Genomic DNA, 17344 nt, shown 5'->3' with positions numbered 1-17344 from the left:
GGAACATACCTCAACACGATAAAAGCCATCTATGACAAACCCACAGCCAACATCATAATTAATGGGCAAAAATTAAAAGCAATCCCCTTAAGATCAGGAACAAGGCAGGGGTGCCCCCTTTTACCACTCTTATTCAACATAGTTCTAGGAGTCCTAGCCACAGCAATCAGACAAGAAGAAAAAAGGCATCCAAATTGGAAAAGAAGTAAAACTATCATTAATTGCTGATGATATGATACTATACATAGAAAACCCTAAAGTTGCAGTCAAAAAACTACTGGACCTGGCCCTGGCCGGTTGGCTCAGTGGTAGAGCATTGGCCTGGCGTGCGGGGGACCTGGGTTCGATTCCCGGCCAGGGCACATAGGAGAGGCGCCCATTTGCTTCTCCACCCCCCCCCCTTCCTCTCTGTCTCTCTCTTCCCCTCCCGCAGCCAAGGCTCCATTGGAGCAAAGATGGCCCGGGCACTGGGGATGGCTCCTTGGTCGCTGCCCCAGGTGCTAGAGTGGCTCTGGTCGCGGCAGAGTGACGCCCCGGAGGAGCAGAGTATTGCCCCCTGGTGGGCAGAGTGTCGCCCCTGGTGGGCATGCCGGGTGGTTCCCGGTCGGGCGCATGCGGGAGTCTGTCTGACTGTCTCTCCCCGTTACCAGCTTCAGAAAAAATACAGAGAAAAAAGAGAAAAAAGAAAAAAGAAAAAGAAAAAAACCACTGGACCTGATAAATGAATTCAGCAAAGTGGCAGGATATAAAATTAATACTCAGAAATCAGAGGCATTTTATACACCAACAATGATCTGTCTGAAAGAGAAATTAAGAAAACAATCCCCTTCACTATTGCAACAAAAAATAAAGTAACTAGTAGTAAATTTAACCAAGGGGGTTAAAGATTTGTACTCAGAAAATTGTAAAACATTGATAAAAGAAATCAAGGAAGATACAAAAAAAGTGGAAGCATATACAGTGTTCATGGTTAGGAAGAATAAACATTATTAAAATGTCTATATTACCCAAAGCAATTTATAAATTCAATGCAATTCCCATTAAAATACCAATGACATACTTCAAAGATATAGAACAAATATTTCAAAAATTCACATGGAACCAAAAAAGAACACAAATAGCCTCAGCAATCTTGAAAAAGAAGAATAAAGTGGTTGGTATCGCACTTCCTGATATCAAGTTCTACTACAAGGCCACTGTACTCAAAACAGCTTGGTACTGGCATAAGAACAGGCATATAGCTCAATGTATCAGAACAGAGAACCCAGAAATAAACCCACACCTTATGAACAATTGATATTTGACAAAGGAGGTAAGAACACAATGGAGTAAAGACAGTCACTTTAAGAAATGGTGTTGGGAAAATTGGACAGCTAACTGCAAAAGAATGAAAATAGACCACCAACTTACATCATTCACAAAAATAAACTCAAAATGGATAAAAGACTTAAATGTAAGTCATGAAACCATAAGCATCCTGGAAGAAAACAAGCAATAAGCTCTCCAACATCACTTGCAGCAATATATTTCCTGATTTATCTCCACGGGCAAATGAAATAAAAGACAGGATAAACAAATGGGACTATATCAAACTGAAAAGGTTTTGCACAGCTAAAGACAATATAAACAAAATAAAAAGGCAAACAACACAATTGGAGAATATATTCGACAATACATCTGATAAGGGGTTAATAACCAAAATTTATAAAGAAGTTGTAAAACTCAACACCAGGAAGATAAACAATCCAATCAAAAAATGGGCAAAAGAAATGAATAAACACTTCTCCAAAGAGGACATTCAGATGTCCAATAGGCAGATGAAAAAATGTTCAACATCACTAATCATTAGAGAAATGCAAATTAAAACCACAATGAGATATCACCTCACACCAGTCAGAATGGTGCTCATTAACAAAACAACACAGAATAAGTGCTGGCGAGGATGTGGAGAAAAGTGAACCCTCCTGCACTGCTGGTGGGAATGCAGACTGGTGCTACCACTGTGGAAACAAGTATGGAGATTCCTCAAAAAATTAATAATGGAACTGTCTTTTGACCCAGCCACCCCACTTTTAGGAATATATCCCAAGAACACCACATCAATGATTCAAAAGGAGAAATGCACCCCCATGTTTATTGCAGCATTGTTTACAATAGCCAAGATCTGGAAACAGCCCAAGTGTCCGTCAGTGGATGAGTGGATTAAAAAGCAGTGGTACATATACACAATGGAATACTATGGGGCCATGAAAAAGAAATAAGGCCCCATAGTAAATGTTGAAAATAAGGCAACATTTAAAAAAGGCAAATGTATGTTCTTCTTGTTTCCATAAATTGGTTATCAAACAAACATGATTTTAAGTTAACAAAACTGTAACTGGAACTAATTTCATTTTTTGAAAAAAGACTCACTCCCGGGAGTCAGCGAGCATAAAAAAACTCACTACTCAAAGGATTAAAGAGCTGTTCTTCCCAATGGTCACAGAATGCTTATGTGATTTGTGCTAAGAAAAGACAAATGGGAAAACAAAAACAAAGACAAACAAACCAGATCCTCTGTTGTCTTCATTCAGTAGAGAATAAATTTAAACAACCCATTGTGGGAGATGAGCTGTGAGCTGGCAGGGTCATTATAGCCTGGGGCTTGGTTTGGGACTGGGCCTTTCCCACTCTCTTAATACTAAGATCTCTTAACACTAAGTTCTCTTAATACTAAGGTCTCTTAATACTAAGGTCTTTTAATACTAAGATCTTTTCAACACTAAGCTTTTCCCCACACCCTTGACTATTGCATGATGTGGGTGGTGCACTCTTATGAGGAATCCCATTTATGCCTCAGATGAATGGCTTTGTATCAGAGATTTCCCTATTTGTATATTGGATTAAAGGCTTTAATTGTCTATACTATATAATAAAGCAAAGACCAGGGGGGCTCGTTCTCTCTGATAGTGCCATCAGCATTGCAGAGGCCTCCTGATCCCATCCTCTTTTCTCAGTGAGTCTATTTTCTTAATTCTGCACCGTTCTTCCGCAGGACCCAGAATTACTAGCCGTGCTGGTTTGTGGCAACCCATAATACCAAATTCCCTCATTGCTTCTACCCTGAGGAAATTGTCATGTGGGAACTAGGAATATAAACAACCAGTAGAGAGAGAGAAATAAAACTAGAAGAACAGAGAGTCAGCAAAGTCAAAGTTCTATTGCTTGCTTGGCTTTCTTATGGAAATCAAGAAGAGAAGTGTCTGGGCTGATGTCAGAAGCAAAGTCCTTACCCTCGTTGTTCTGCCATGTGGATCTTGGGGTCCCTCAGACGATGACCTCCAACACTTAAAAGATTTTCTTTGAAATAGATTAAAGCATGACTCTCACACAAATATAAAATTAAAAAGGTTGGTGTTGGGCAGATAAAATGTATTATGCTCACTTTGTAAAAGATAACGTTGCCCACGTGGAGGCCGTTGCCCAGGTGATATTAATGTGTGTTGGGGGGGCAGGCAGGATCGTTGTAGCCTGGGGCTTGGTTTTGGGATTAAGCCTTTCACACCCTTTTTGATGTGGGGTGGTACAATCCAATCATGCCTCAGAGAAGTGACTTTGTATTAGAGACTTCCCTATTTTGTATATTGGATTAGAGGTTGTGAAGCTACAATATAAAATGGGGGCAGAACGAGAGTTTGCTCTCTTGGTTCCTGGGGTGATTAGCATGAGAGAGCAGAGGGAGCAGAACAGAGAGCAGAAAGAGGCCATGTGGCCAGGAGAAGCAGCCAACATGGCGGAGTGCTGAGTGAGATGCCAGTTTGTGCAGAGTTTGTATCTGGGATAAGGAAGGAGATGGGGAACTGAGGAGAATAAGGCTGGTGAGCTAGAAACCTTTGATTCTAGGAAACTTGGATAAGTCAGTGGCTTTGTGAGCACTGAATGTGAGTGGGTTTTGGAGCCCAGTGTATGTTTTTACTTGCCCGCCGGGTGCAAACTAGGATTAAAGACTATGGCCCACCAGTTTGTGGCTCCGTTGTTTCTTTACCGACTGTCCGAATCCAATGCGAACCTGCATGGGCCAGAAGGCTGCTGTGATAGCAGCCCTGACCTTGGCTGCTGGCCTTACAGTTGGCCTGACCTATGGTGGTGCAGTGGATAAAGCGTCGACCTGGAACGCTGAGGTCGCCAGTTCAAAACCCTGGGATTGCCCGGTCAAGGCACATATGGGAATTGAAGCTTCCTGCTCCTCCCCCTCTTCTCTCTCTCTCTTTTTCTCTCTCTCTCCTCTAAAATGAATAAATAAAAATAAATAAATAAATAAAATTTTAAAAGGTTGTGTTTAACTCATTAATGAATAAGAGAATAAGATGACCCAAAGAATTCAACACACAACATACACACACACACACAATGAAGAATGCCAAAATAAATTTGTTAATACCTGTAGATGTAAAACTTGCTTCTTGGCAAGGGGATCCATTGTACCGTCACAGAATAAAATCCATTTTTGATTTCTATGAAAAAAGAGTCATTTGCATTACTTTCGGTTAACTTACAGAGTTCTGAAATAACTAAAAAATAATGAAAGGCACAGATAACCCAGAAAGGTGTGTTAATCATCTTTTGCCTATTTCAAATTCCTTCACAAAATTTTCTCAAAGTAGCAAGAGATTTATTGTGGACAAGTCAAGTATGAGTGCCATCGTAATCCAATTGGAACTTTACAAATTCAGGTGGGTGTACAAGTCTGGAGTACAGAGGATAAGTGCTTAGGTTTTACCTCCTTAGGGAAATACTTTTGACTTAACACCCTCTGAATCCCAGCTCACCACAAGACTATGTGCATCTCCCCATAAATTGCACGCTAACTTTTATTTATTTAGCATCTATCACAGTGTATTGTAATTGCTCTTTTACATTTTTCTATTTCTCCTCACTAGTCTCTTAGCCACTTAGAAGAGGGACTATTTCTTACTTAGTATAGTATTTTCCAGCACCCAGCAGGGACTTTTGCCAAGGGAACAATCAAGGTAGATAAAGTTGCAAATACACTGTATTATCATTCTGTGATCTACCTGAGAGTTTGATAAAGTCTTGATAATCTCATCTTAACATCATGGCCCTGTGCATGCTATAGCAGAAGCCAGAGAAGCAGGTTGGAATGATCTAAGGCTGCAATGAACTGTATGTAACCTCCCCAGTCATGAATAAATTAGTTAATTAATAAATGTATTAATTTCTTGAAAAATCAGTGAAGCATTGACCTAGGAGACTAAGCTCAAACTCATAGAAGATGTAGGAATGGCAATTCAGGAAACAGAAAAGGTCAGTATAAAGATTATGAAGAAAAAGAACAGGAGCTGTTTGGGAACCACAAATTGGTCAGCATTACTAGTGGGAAGGGAGCTAGTGGGAAGAAATGAGGCTGGAGGTAAACAGGAGCTGAAACATGGAGGAACCCATATGCGAACGAATTAGTTTTTATGCTTCAGGCACTGAGAAGTTAACTGAAGAATTCTGATCAAGGATGTGACACCGACTCAATATGTTTACCAGCACAAAACATTTATTAGAAGTAGGTGAAACTAGGAGCAGAGTGACCAAGGCAGCTTGATTGATCTCATATCCTACAACTTTGCTAAAATCACTTATTTGTTCTAGTAGCTACTTGGTGCATTCTATACAATTTTTTCATAGCTTGTCATATAGTCTGCTAATCTAGATATCTTTTTTTTTCCTCTTACTTTTACTACATTGGCCAGAACCTCCAATACAGTGTGAAATAAAAATTGTCCTTTATCAAGTTGAGGAAGTTCCTATCTATTCCAAATTATTGAAAAGTTTTATGAAGAATGAATGTTTAGTCAAATGCTTTTTCTGCATCTATTAAGATACTCTGAAAGTATAGACTTCATTTTGGCATGTTCATTGCCAGTATGAAAAACAACAACTGATTCTTGTATATTGATCTTGTATCCTGCAACCTTGGCTAAACTTCTCTTTTAGTTCTAAGAGGATTTTTTTTTTGTGGATCACCCTTTTAAAAACAAACAAACTAGTTGGTCCAAAGGTGGTGGGTTATTGTTAAGCTGATTAAAAACAAACAAACTTGCCCTGGCCGGTTGGCTCAGCGGTAGAGCGTCGGCCTAGCGTGCGGAGGACCCGGGTTCGATTCCCGGCCAGGGCACATAGGAGAAGCGCCCGTTTGCTTCTCCACCCCTCCGCCGCGCTTTCCTCTCTGTCTCTCTCTTCCCCTCCCGCAGCCAAGGCTCCATTGGAGCAAAGATGGCCCGGGCACTGGGCATGGCTCTGTGGCCTCTGCCTCAGGTGCTAGAGTGGCTCTGGTCGCAACATGGCGACGCCCAGGATGGGCAGAGCATCGCCCCCTGGGGGGCAGAGCACCGCCCCTGGTGGGCGTGCCGGGTGGATCCCGGTCGGGCGCATGCGGGAGTCTGTCTGACTGTCTCTCCCTGTTTCCAGCTTCAGAAAAATGAAAAAAAAAAAAAGAAAAGAAAAAAAAAACCAAACAAACTTATTTATGTTTTTTTATTTAAAATATGTTCTTTGTAGACCCAATGTAAGGCCAGTAGCTGCGGCCACTATCACAGCCACCTGGCCTGTGCAGGTTCAGGTTTGATTCGGACAGACGGTAATGAAACAATGGAACCAAAAACTGGTGGGCCATTAGCTTTAATCCTAGCTTGCACCAGGTGGGCAAGAAATACACATAGTGGGAAAACACTTCCTTTTCCATTCAGGGCTCCCAAAGCCACTGACTTATCCGAGTTTCCTAGAATCAAAGGTTTCTAGCTCACCAGCCTTATTCACCTCTGTTCCCCATCTCCTTCTCCCTGCACAAACTCTACACAAACTGGCTTATCCTTCAGCACTCTGCCATCTTGGCTGCTTCTCCTCTCCTCCACATGGCCTTTCTCTGCTCTCCCCCAGCATGGGATCCTCTGCCCCATTTTATAGTGTAGAAATCAAAACCTTCTTTTTTTTTTTTTTTTTTTTAAACATGGGAAGTTTTTTTGTTTTTATTTTATTTATTTATTTTTTACAGAGACAGAGAGTGAGTCAGAGAGAGGGATAGACAGACAGGAATGGAGAGAGATGAGAAGCATCAATCATCAGCTTTTCATTGCGCGTTGCAACACCTTAGCTGTTCATTGATTGCTTTCTCATATGTGCCTTGACCGCGGGCCTTCAGCAGACCGAGTAACCCCTTGCTGGAGCCAGCGATCTTGGTTCAAGCTGGTGGGCTTTTTGCTCAAACCAGATAGCCCATGCTCATGCCGGCGACCTTGGGGTCTCAAACCCGGGGTCTCAAACCCGGGTCCTCTGCATCCCAGTCCGACGCTCTAACCACTGCGCCACCGCCTGGTCAGGCTTTTTTTTTTTTTTTTTTTTTTTTTAGTATTTTTCCGAAGCTGGAAACGGGGAGGCAGTCAGACAGATTCCCACATGCGCCCGACTGTGATCCACCCAGCATGCCCACCAGGGGGCGTTGCTCTGCCGCAATCAGAGCCATTCTAGCACCTGAGGCAGAGGCCACAGAGCCATCCTCAGTGCCCCGGCAAACTTTTCTCCAGTGGAGCCTTGGCTGCGGGAGGGGAAGAGAGAGACAGAGAGGAAGGAGAGAGGGAGGGATGGAGAAGCAGATGGGCGCTTCTCCTGTGTGCCCTGGCCAGAAATCGAACCCGGGACTCCTGCTCGCCAGGCCGACGCTCTACCACCGAGCCAACCAGCCAGGGCGAAATCAAAACCTTTAATCCAATATACAAATAAGGAAGTCTCTGATACAAAGTCACTTAGGGTGGGAAAGGCTTAGTCTTAAAACTAAGCCTTAGGCTATAATGACCCTGCCTGCTTAAAGCCTATCCCTCACACCCAATGCAAACTATAAGCGAGCAAACATATATATCATATTTACAAACTTATTTGAGCAACATTCCACCCCTTTTGCTTTCTTCACAATCTAAAGCACAGGTATTCCTGCACAGGAAATTAGGCACATTACACAAATTACAATAACATGACAAATCATACAATTTCAACAATTACAAAGGTACATTTCACCAGTCTCTGAGCACTTTGCCAAAAGCTCAAAATGTCCTTGGACTTCTTTCCAGCCATGGGAAAACCTTCTGGGGACAGGGAAGGGCCTCCAGCTAAGTCACCCCCCACCCCCATCAGGGTATTTCAAATAGTCCAAAGTCCGTAAGTCCATCCAACAAAGGAGCCAGTGCTCATTCGGTCATAGTCCAAAAATAAGTCCAAGCACATGGAGCCTCAGCCACCCCCCTCATCCCTGCCATCCTGGCACATCTTATACTGTCCCAAGGAGGAGCACATGGCAATGGCAGTTAGCATTCCCATCTCTACTCCAGAGAGCATGATGGCATCCATCCCTATTTCCCAAAATTGCAGACCTACCAGGGGCATAGTAGGTACTCCTTGTTGCTGGGCTCTCACCTTCTGGAGACTGTGGATTGCAACTCCAGCCCAATTCTCCTCATCTTCCAAAGAGGAACTGAAAACATTAGCTCCTGCTGCCAGGCTTAAGCCCTGTGCCGCCACCTTCTTCTCTGTGAGCCTTGCAGCCCCGACTCCGGCCTCAGCCCCAGCCTCATGCCATTGCTGGCTCTCCAAAACATCCAGGCCAATCTGCAACTCATGAACCTGTGATTCCTTCTCCAGTGGCTGCTTCATTTCCAAGCGAATCTTATGAACCTGGTCGGCCTCCTCCAGTGCTTGCTCCAGCTCCAGGGTCGGCATCTCTTTCTCCCACGTTTGCTTGTTGGGCAGATAAAATGTATTATGCTCACTTTGTTAAAGATAACAGGAGGAGGCCGTCACCCAGGTGATATTAATGTGTGTTGGGGTGGGCTAAAGGCAGGCAGAATCCTTTAGCCTGGGGCTTGGTTTTGGGATTAAGCCTTTCCTACCCTTTTTGATGTAGGGCGGTACAATCCTATCATGCCTCAGAGGGTGACTTTGTATTAGAGACTTCCCTGTTTTGTATATTGGATTAAGGGTTTGGATTTCTACACTATAAAATGGGGACGGAATGAGAGTTTGGGCTCTTGGTTCCTGAGATTTTCAGCAGAGGAGAGAGTAGAGCCAGCAGCAGAGAAAGGCCACGTGGAGGAGGCCAGGAGAAGCAGCCAAGATGGCGGAGTGCTGAGTGAGATGCCAGTTTGTGTAGAGTTTGTATCTGGGATAAGGAAGGAGATGGGGAACAGAGGTGAATAAGTCTGGTGAGCTAGAAACCTTTGATTCTAGGAAACTCGGATAAGTCAGTAGCTTTGTGAGCACTGAATGTGACTGGGTTTTGGAGCCCAGTGTATGTTTTTACTTGCCCGCCGGGTGCAAAGCTAGAATTAAAGACTATGGCCCACCAGTTTTTGGCTCCGCTGTTTCTTTGCCGACTGTCCGAATCCAATGCGAACCTGCATAGGACTGGCTGCTCTGATGGTGGCCCTGGCCTTGACTGCTGGCTTTACATTGCTCCAGCTCCTTCCACTGCTTGATTTGCAGGTCCAGGCAGCCTCTTCCACAGAGCTCTCGGTTTCCTCATGTATGGCTGTAAAAGTCAACCAGCCTACAGCCCCCAAAAGGACAGCCATGGGGAACCATAACAGTGGCCAGTCCTCTACTCCACTGCTCAAAGGTGGTGGTGGCTTCATACCAAACTGTATTGAATCCTGCCACAGACTACACAAAATGTAAAGCCAGTAGCCACCATCACAGCCATCTGGCCCATGCAGATTCGCTTCGGAGAGACATCAATGAAACAACAGAGCCAAAAACTGGTGGGCCATTAGCTTTAATCCTAGCTTGCACCAGGTGGGCAAGATATACACACAGTGGGAAAACACTTCCTTTTCCATTCAGGGCTCCCAAAGCCACTGACTTATCCAAGTTTCCTAGAAGCAAAGGTTTCTAGCTCACCAGACTTATTCACCTCTGTTCCTCATTTCCTTCTCTCTGCACAAAGTGGTTTCTCCTTCAGCACTCCACCATCTTGGCTGCTTCTCCTCTTCTCCACGTGGCCTTTCTCTGCTCTCCCCCAGCATGGGATCCTCTGCCCTATTTTATAGTGTAGAAATCAAAACCTTTAATCCAATACACAAACAAGGAAGTCTCTGATACAAAGTCACTTAGGGTGAGAAAGGTTTAGTCTTAAAACAGCCTTAGGCTATAATGACCCTACCTGCTTACAGTCTGTCCCCCACACCCAATGCAAACTAAAGCAAGCAAACTTATATATTATTGGGCAGATAAAATATATTATGCTCACTTTATTAAAGATGGCGCTGCCCACATGGAAGCTGTCGCCCTGGTGATATTTTTTTTTCTTTTTTTTTTTTAAATAAATTTTTATTAATGGTAATGGGATGACATTAATAAATCAGGGTACATATATTCAAAGAAAACATGTCTAGGTTATTTTGTTATTAAATTATGTTGCATACCCCTCGCCCAAAGTCAGATTGTCCTCCGCCACCCTCTATCTAGTTCTCTGTGCCCCTCCCCCTCCCCCTAACTCTCTCCCTCCCTCCCTCCCATGTCCTCCCTCCCCCCACCCCTGGTAACCACCACAATCTTGTCCATGTCTCTTAGTCTCGTTTTTATGTTCCACCAATGTATGGAATCATGTAGTTCTTGTTTTTTTCTGATTTACTTATTTCACTCCTTATAATGTTATCAAGTTCCCACCATTTTGCTGTAAATGATCTGATGTCATCATTTCTTATGGCTGAGTAGTATTCCATAGTGTATATGTGCCACATCTTCTTTATCTAGTCTTCTATTGAAGGGCTTTTTGGTTGTTTCCATGTCTTAGCCACTGTGAACAGCGCTGCAATGAACATGAGGCTACATGTGACTTCACGTATCAATGTTTCTGAGGTTTTGGGGTATATACCCAGTAGAGGGATTGCTGGGTCATAAGGTAGTTCTATTTGCAGTTTTTTGAGGAACCACCATACTTTCTTCCATAATGGTTGTACTACTTTACAGTCCCACCAACAGTGAATGAGGGTTCCTTTTTCTCCACAGCCTCTCCAACATTTGCTATTACCCGTCTTGTTGATAATAGCTAATCTAACAGGAGTGAGGTGGTATCTCATTGTAGTTTTGATTTGCATTTCTCTAATAACTAATGAAGCTGAGCATCTTTTCATATATCTGTTGGCCATTTGTATCTCTTCCTGGGAGAAGTGTCTGTTCATGTCCTCTTCCCATTTTTTTATTGGATTATTTGTTTGTTTGTTGTTGAGTTTTATGAGTTCTTTGTAAATTTTGGATATTAGGCCCTTATCTGAGCTGTTGTTTGAAAATATCATTTCCCATTTAGTTGGCTGTCTGTTTATTTTGATATCAGTTTGTCTTGCTGAGCAAAAACTTTTTATTCTGATGTAGTCCCATTCATTTATCTTTGCCTTCACTTCTCTTGCCATTGGAGTCAAGTTCATAAAATGTTCTTTAAAACCCAGGTCCATGATTTTAGTACCTATGTCTTCTTCTATGTACTTTATTGTTTCAGGTCTTATATTTAGGTCTTTGATCCATTTTGAATTAATTTTAGTACACGGGGACAGGCTGTAGTCGAGTTTCATTCTTTTGCATGTGGCTTTCCAGTTTTCCCAACACCATTTGTTGAAGAGGTGTTCTTTTCTCCATTGTGTGTTGTTGGCCCCTTTATCAAAGATTATTTGACCATATATATGTGGTTTTATTTCTGGGCTTTCTATTCTGTTCCATTGGTCTGAGTGTCTATTTTTCTGCCAATACCATGCTGTTTTGATTATCGTGGCCCTATAATATAGTTTAAAGTCAGGTATTGTAATGCCCCCAGCTTCATTCTTTTTCCTTAGGATTGTTTTGGCTATTCGGGGTTTTTTATAGTTCCATATAAATCTGATGATTTTTTGTTCCATTTCTTTAAAAAATCTCATAGGAATTTTGATGGGAATTGCATTAAATTTGTATATTGCTTTGGGTAATATGGCCATTTTGATTATATTTATTCTTCCTATCCAAAAACAAGGAATATTTTTCCATCTCATTGTATCTTTTTCGATTTCCCTTAACAATGCTTTGTAATTTTCATTATAAAGGTCCTTTACATTCTTTGTTATGTTTATTCCTAGGTATTTTTTTTGTTGTTGTTGCAATCGTGAAGGGGATTATTTTTTTGAGTTCGTTTTCATTGTTGGCATATAGAAAGGCTATGGACTTTTGTATGTTAATTTTGTATCCTGCGACCTTACTGTATTGGTTTATTGTTTCTAATAATCTTTTTGTGGAGTCCTTCGGGTTTTCGATGTATAGGATCATATCATCAGCAAAAAGTGATACCTTTACTTCTTCTTTTCCGATATGGATGCCTTTTATTTCTTTGTCTTGTCTGATTGCTCTGGCCAGAACTTCTAGCACCACGTTAAATAAGAGTGGAGAGAGTGGACAACCCTGTCTTGTTCCTGATTTAAGGTAGAAAGTCCTCAGTTTTATGCCGTTTAATAGGATGTTGGCTGATGGTTTATCATATATGGCCTTTATCATGTTGAGATATTTTCCTTCTATACCCATTTTGTTGAGAGTCTTAAACATAAAATTGTGTTGTATTTTATCGAAAGCCTTTTCTGCGTCTATTGATAAGATCATGTGGTTTTTGTTCTTTGTTTTGTCGATATGGTGTATTACGTTAACCGTTTTACGTATGTTGAACCATCCTTGAGATTCTGGGATGAATCCCACTTGATTATGATGTATTATTTTTTTAATATGTTGTTGTATTCGGTTTGCCAGTATTTTGTTTAGTATTTTAGCATCTGTATTCATTAGAGATATTGGTCTGTAGTTTTCTTTCTTTGTGCCATCCTTGCCAGGTTTTGGTATGAGGGTTATGTTGGCCTCATAAAATGAGTTTGGAAGTATTGCTTCTTCTTCAATTTTTTGGAAGACTTTGAGTAGAATAGGAACCAAGTCTTCTTTGAATGTTTGATAGAATTCACTAGTATAACCATCTGGGCCTGGACTTTTATTTTTGGGGAGGTTTTTAATAGTTTTTTCTATATCCTCCCTGCTGATTGGTCTGTTTAGGCTTTCTACTTCTTCATGACTCAGTCTAGGAAGGTTGTATTGTTCTAGGAATTTATCCATTTCTTCTAGATTGTTGTATTTGGTGGCATATAATTTTTTCATAGTATTCTACAATAATTCTTTGTATATCTATGATGTCTGTGGTGATCTCTCCTCTTTCATTTTGGATTTTATTTATTTGAGTCCTATGCCTTTTTTCCTTGGTGAGTCTTGCCAAGGGTTTGTCAATTTTGTTGATCTTTTCAAAGAACCAGCTCCTTGTTTTATTGATTTTTTCTATAGTTTTTCTGTTCTCTATTTCATTTATTTCTGCTCTGATTTTTATTATCTCCTTTCTTCGGCTGGTTTTGGGTTGTCTTTGTTCTTCTTTTTCTAGTTCCTTAAGGTGTGAAGTTAAGTGGTTTACTTCAGCTCTCTCTTGTTTGTTCATATAGGCCTGAAGTGATATGAACTTTCCTCTTATTACTGCTTTTGCTGCATCCCAGAGATTCTGATATGTCGTATTTTCATTTTCATTTGTCTGTATATATCTTTTGATCTCTGCGCTTATTTCTTCTTTGAACCATTCATTTTTTAGAAGTATGTTGTTTAGTTTCCACATTTTTGTGGGTTTTTCCCCCTCTTTTTTGCAGTTGAATTCTAGTTTCAAGGCTTTATGATCAGAAAATATGCTTGGTACAATTTCAATTTTTCTAAATTTGCTGATATTGTCTTTGTGGCCCAACATATGGTCAATTCTTGAGAATGTTCCATGTACACTAGAGAAAAATGTATACTCTGTCGCTTTGGGATGAAGTGTCCTGTAAATGTCTATCATATCCAGGTGTTCTAGTATTTCATTTAAGGCCACTATATCTTTATTGATTCTCTGTTTGGATGACTGATCTAGAGCCATCAGCAGTGTATTGAGGTCTCCAAGTATGATTGTATTTTTGTTAGTTTTTGTTTTAAGGTCAATAAGTAGCTGTCTTATATATTTTGGTGCTCCTTGGTTTGGTGCATATATATTAAGGATTGTTATGTCTTCTTGATTCAACTTCCCCTTAATCATTATGAAATGACCATTTTTGTCTCTGAGTACTTTTTCTGTCTTGTAGTCAGCATTATTAGATATGAGTATTGCTACACCTGCTTTTTTTTGGGTGTTGTTTGCTTGGAGTATTGTTTCCCAGCCTTTCACTTTGAATTTGTTTTTATCCTTGTTGCTTAGATGTGTTTCTTGTAGGCAGCATATAGTTGGATTTTCTTTTTTAATCCATTCTGCTACTCTGTGTCTTTTTATTGGTAAGTTTAATCCATTTACATTTAGTGTAATTATTGACACTTGTGGGTTCCCTACTGCCATTTTATAAATTGCTTTCTGTTAGTTTTGTATCTAGTTTGATTCTTCTCTTTTGTTTTTCTATCATTTGTTTTTGTTTGTTTGTGTTCCATACTTCTTTCCTCTGTTGCTACCTTTTTTAAATCAAGTGTTTTTGTGGTGGTTTTCTCAAGGGTGGTTACCATTAAGTAATGAAAAGGGTACCTACCATATTCATTGTAGTACCCTATCTTATGAGTATTTCTGCACTTCATCATCCTTTGCTACTGTTAATCTCCATCCTCTCCCCCCTTTTTTTCCTTTGTTGTCACAGTTTAAGTTTGGTTTTATTGTGTTCTTGGTGGAGCTGTTACTTGTGGTGTTGTTTTCTTTTGTTCTTTGAATCTGGTTGGAAAACCCCCTTTAGTATTTCCTGGAGTGGGGGCTTTCTGCTGATAAATTCTCTCATCTTTTCTGTATTTGTGAATGTTTTTATATCTCCTTTGTACTTGAAGGATAGCTTTGATGGGTATAGTATTCTTGGCTGAAAGTTCCTCTCTTTCAGGGCTTTAAATATTGGGGTCCACTCTCTTCTAGCTTGTAGAGTTTCTGCTGAGAAATCTGATGATAATCTAATAGGCCTTCCTTTATATGTTGTACTCTTCTTTTCCCTGGCTGCCTTGAGAATTTTTTCTTTGTCATTGGTTTGTGTCATCTTTATTATGATTTGCCTTGGAGTGGGTTTGTTGGGGTTAAGAAAACTCGGTGTTCTGTTTGCTTCTTGAATTTGAGGCTTTAGTTCTTTCCACAGGCTTGGGAAGTTCTCGTCTATTATTTGTTTGAATATATTCTCCATTCCATTTTCTTTCTCTTCTCCCTCTGATATACCTATTATTCTTATGTTATTCTTTCTGATGGAGTCAGACAATTCCTGTAGGGCTTTCTCGTTTTTTATTATTTTTAAGTCTCTTTCTTCTTCTCTCTGTTGTGCCTCCAGTTGTTTGTCTTCTATTTCACTAATCCTATCTTCAATCTGGGCTGTTCTGTTAGCTAAGCTTGTTACCTCGTTTTTCAGCTTGTGAATTGAGTTTTTCATTTCTGTTTGATTTGTTTTTATAGTTTCAATTTCCTTGGTAATATATTCTTTGTGTTCATTGAGTTGTTTTCTGATCTCCCTAAATTGCCTTTCTGTGTTTTCTTGTATATCTCTGAGTATTTTTAAGATTTCTATTTTAAATTCTCTGTCATTTAGCTCCAAGGCTTCCAATATGTTAAGTCTTTTCTCTATAGATTTTTCCACATCTATTTGTGTTACCTCTCTTTCTTTTGTATCCATAATATTCGATTTCCTCTTTCTTATTGGCATCTGAGGGTGGTCTTGTTGATAGCACTAGGTCTTTATTAGAATTAATAAAGAGTAAAAATTTAAAAAAAAAAAAAGCTAAAACACCCCACAAAAAAAAACAGTAATAATTTATTATTTCCCCTTTTTTCTTTCTTCTCTTTCCCTCCTCTCCCCTCCTCAGGGAAATATCATGATGACCTGTGAATTATATTATGCTAAATGGAACAAAAACTGCCTATAATGGAGGGCCTGATTTGGGGTGAAGAGTTCAAGGGGCAAAAAAAGGGAGTAGGGACCTACTAAATGCAAAAAAAAAAAAAAAGAAGAAAATCTTAGACAAGCATAAGATGATTTGCTTGTAAGTGTTGGTTGACTAAGAGATATGATATAATGAGACGGATAAGAGGGAACCAGAAAAAAGGAGGGGAAAAAATAATAAAGAAGAAAAAAAATAAAAATAATAAGTAAAAATCTGTTGTATTAAGTGGAGCGAAGACTAAATACAATGGAGACCTTGGGTTGGGAGGAATGCTAGTGAGTTAAAAAGCAACGTAAAAAGTACCCAAAATGCCACAAAAATAAACAAACAAGAAAAAAACAAAAGCGAAAAAGAAAAATAAAGCCAAAAAAAAAAACCTTGAGTCCCAAATTAACTAATTTGTTCGTGATTGAGGATTAAATGGGAGGAAAGTAAAACGAGAAAAGAAAAAACGAATAGAAAGGAAAAAATAAAAAGAGAAAAACGAAGGAAGAAAAAAAAAGGAAGAGAAAAAAACAAAATAAAGCAAAACAAAAAAAAAAACAAAAGAGGAGAGAGTGAGAGTTAAGTGTTTTGGAGTATAACCTTAAAGGAGGGTGAGGATGAAGAACAGAAATAAAATGTAACACTCATGGGTAGTGTAGTTCAAGAAAAGGGAAGCATAAGATGGGCAGAGAATAGAAGGACCGAGGTGGAGGAAATAGAAATAATAATAATAAAGGCAATAAGATAGAAGAAACAAACAACAACAACAAAAAAAAATTAGTGGAACAAGTTGTAAAGTCTGTGGATTTTTTTTGATTTTGAGAGGTTAACTTCTTCCTTTTTCTTTTCTCTCCCTCTTCCTGGTTGGTGATTCTGTACCCCAGGCTCTGCCCCTGTGTCACACTTAGGTAGGGATTTGCAGTTGATGGGATTCTATGGCAATGTCATATAATTGGCTTTAGTCTTGCTGGTAGTCAAGGCTTGTTGGCGTTTGCAGGGTCCAACAATGAGAGAGTTTGCTTTCCTGGAGTCTCTCTCCTAGTCCCCCCTTCCTGAATTAGCAGCCTGGTGATCCAGCTATAAGGCTGCAACTGCTTCTGCCTGGGGAGTAAGAGGCTCAAAGAGTTGGGAAATCCCCACTCAGCGCAAGGCTTTGGGAAAGGCTCTGGCAGTCAGAGCCTCCAGTGTAATCAGGCGGGGGTGGGAGTCAATTGTTGTCAAGGTGACTGTTCAGCACCTAGCATTCAGTTGGACCTCTCAACCCAGGCTTTCCACACTTTGTAGCCTGTTTTGGCTGGAAGAAGAGGCACTAGTCTCTGCTTGCGACTAGTGTAGTATAGATCTTATTATCTGCCAAGTCCCTCTT

Source organism: Saccopteryx bilineata, chromosome 1 (genome assembly GCF_036850765.1).
Source record: "Saccopteryx bilineata isolate mSacBil1 chromosome 1, mSacBil1_pri_phased_curated, whole genome shotgun sequence".
NCBI classification, from domain to species: Eukaryota; Metazoa; Chordata; class Mammalia; order Chiroptera; family Emballonuridae; genus Saccopteryx; species Saccopteryx bilineata.
This window is presented reverse-complemented; position numbering follows the sequence as displayed.